Source organism: Arachis hypogaea, chromosome 19 (assembly GCF_003086295.3).
Source record: "Arachis hypogaea cultivar Tifrunner chromosome 19, arahy.Tifrunner.gnm2.J5K5, whole genome shotgun sequence".
Lineage (NCBI taxonomy): Eukaryota > Viridiplantae > Streptophyta > Magnoliopsida > Fabales > Fabaceae > Arachis > Arachis hypogaea.
This window is the reverse complement of record NC_092054.1, coordinates 100,068,783-100,071,747: the sequence shown is the minus strand read 5'-3', so window position 1 is coordinate 100,071,747 and position 2,965 is coordinate 100,068,783. Positions and strand designations below refer to the sequence as shown.

General features: G+C 31.8%; 1 non-coding gene across 1 annotated transcript; it reads left to right on the top strand.

The window, feature by feature from the left end:
• On the top strand, positions 1–108 carry LOC112781659 (small nucleolar RNA R71). The gene has a single exon (XR_003192423.1). It is a non-coding gene; the product is annotated as a small nucleolar RNA R71 (small nucleolar RNA).
• The last annotated feature ends 2,857 nt before the right edge of the window (positions 109–2,965 follow it).

Genomic DNA, 2,965 nt, shown 5'->3' with positions numbered 1-2,965 from the left:
AAGCATGTCAGAAGGACACTTTTTGGTCAGTTCCTTGTATCTCTCCCAAGCTTCATAGAGGGATTCACCTTCCTTTTGTCTGAAAGTTTGAACATCCACTCTAAGCTTACTAAGCTTTTGAGGAGGAAAGAACTTGGCTAAGAAAGCCGTGACCAGCTTATCCCAATAGTTCAGGCTATCTTTAGGTTGAGAGTCCAACCATACTCTAGCTCTGTCTCTTACAGCAAACGGGAAAAGCATAAGCCTGTAGACCTCAGGATCAACCCCATTGGTCTTAACAGTATTACAGATCTACAAGAATTCAGTTAAGAACTGAAAAGGATCTTCGGATGGAAGTCCATGGAACTTGCAGTTCTGTTGCATCAGAGAAACTAATTGAGGTTTAAGCTCAAAGTTGTTTGCTCCAATGGCAGGAATTGAGATGCTTCTTACATGTAAATTGGAATTTGGTGCAGTAAAGTCACCAAGCATCTTCCTTGCATTGTTATTATTTTCGGCCATGTCTCCTTCTTTTTCGAAAATTTCTGTCAGATTTTCTCCAAAGAGTTGGGCTTTAGCTTCCCTTAGCTTCCTCTTCAGAGTCCTTTCAGGTTTAGGATCAGTTTCAACAAGAATGTTCTTATCCTTGTTCCTGCTCATATGAAAAAATAAGAGAACAAAAAATATGGAATCCTCTATGTCACAGTATAGAGATTCCTTATGCAAGTATAAGAAGAGAAGAATGTAAGAAGGAGAAGAGGAGAAACTCGAACACAGAGAGGAAGATGGGGTTCAAATTTTTAAGAAGAAGAGAAGTGTTAGTAGATAAATAAATAATTAGAAGGGAGTGAGAGAGAAGAATTTTCGAAAAATAAATTAAAATAAAAGTATTTTTGTTTTTAAATTGAATTTAAAATAATAAAAATTAAAAATTAAAGTTCGAAAATTAAGAAAGGAAAATTGAATCAAATTAAATTAAATTTAAAACAATTAGTTAATTTAAAAAGGAATTTTGAATAAGAGGAAGGTGATTTTCGAAAATTAGAGAGAGAATTAGTTAGGTAGTTTTGAAAAATATATGATTGAAACAAAAAGATAGGATTAGTTTGAAAAAGATTTGAAAATCAATTTTAAAAAGATAAGAAGTTAGAAAAGAAGTTAGAAAAGATTTTGAAATTGAATTTTTTTTGAAAAAGATGTGATTGAAACTTATTTTGAAAAAGATTTGAAAAAGAAATTTAAAAAGATTTGATTTTGAAAATTAAAGTTGATTACTTGACTAACAAGAAACAACAAGATATGATTTTTAAATTTAAAGATTGGACCTTTCTTAATAGGCAAGTAATAAGCTTAAAAATTTTTGAATCAATCACATTAATTGTTAGTAAAGATTTTGAAATTATGAAACAAAATAACAAAAGATTTTGAAAATCAATCATAAAGTTTTCGAAAATATGAAGGAAAAATTGAAAAAGATTTGATTTTTGAAAAAGATTTGAAAAAGATAGAATTTTTAATTTGAAAATTTGATTTGACTCATAAGAAACAACTAGATTTTAAAAAATTTTGAAAAAGTCAACTCAAATTTTCGAAATTTATGAGTGAAATAAGAGAAAGATATTTTTTTTTATTTTTGAATTTTTAATGATGAAAGAGAAAAACATCAAAAAGACTCAAAACATGAAAATTATGAATCAAAACAAAGGAAACATGCAAGAACACTTCGAATGCAAAGATGAACACCAAGAACACTTTGAAGATCATGATGAACATCAAGTATGTATTTTTGAAAAAAATTTTTGATAAAAGAAAACATGCAAGACACCAAACTTAGAAATTTTTAATATTTAGACACTAAGAATTCAAGAATGCATATGAAAAACAAGAAAAGACACAAAACAAGAAATTTTAAAGATCAAACAAGAAGACTTATCAAGAAAAACTTGAAGATCATGAAGAACAAGAAAGAAACTCAATGCATGTGTTTTCGAAAAATTTTTAAGAAAAATAAAAGGATGCAATTGACACCAATCTTAAAAATTGACACAAGACTCAAACAAGAAACACAAAATTATTTTTGATTTTATGATTTTATTAAATTTTTTTTCGAAAATTATTTTGGGAAAACGAAAAAGAAGAAATTTTTTTTTTGTATTTTTCGAAAATAAGAAATAAAAGCTTAAAATTAAAATAAAATTACCTAATTTGAGCAACAAGATGAACCGTTAGTTGTCTAAACTCGAACAATCCCCGGCAACGGCGCCAAAAACTTGGTGCACGAAACTGTGATCATCAATGGCGCCAACAACTTGGTACGCACAATTGTAATCTCAACTCTTTATCACAACTTCGCACAACTAACCAGCAAGTGCACTGGGTCGTCCAAGTAATAAACCTTACATGAGTAAGGGTCGATCCCACAGAGATTGTCGGCCTGAAGCAAGCTATGGTCACCATGTAAATCTCAATCAAGCGGATTCAAATGGGTATGGTGAATTGATAATAAAAACATAAATAAAATATAAACTAGGATAGAGATACTTATGTAATTCATTGGTGAGAATTTTAGATAAGCGTATAGAGATGCTTTCGTTCCTCCTGAACCTCTGCTTTCCTGCTGTCTTCATCCAAGCATTCCTACTCCTTTCCATGGCAAGCTTTATGTAGGGCATCACCGTTGTCAATGGCTACATCCCATCCTCTCTGTGAAAATGGTCCAATGCGCTGTCACTGCATGGCTAATCATCTGTCGGTTCTTGATCATACTGGAATAGGATTTACTATCCTTTTGCGTCTGTCACTACGCCCAGCACTCGCGAGTTTGAAGCTCGTCACAGCCATCCCTTCCCAGATCCTAATCGGAATACCACATACAAGGTTTAGACTTTTCGGATCTCAGGAATGGCCGACCATGGGTTCTAACTTATACCACGAAGATTCTAATATCTCGGACTCGGTCCTCTGTATTAGATATCTAAGAGATATT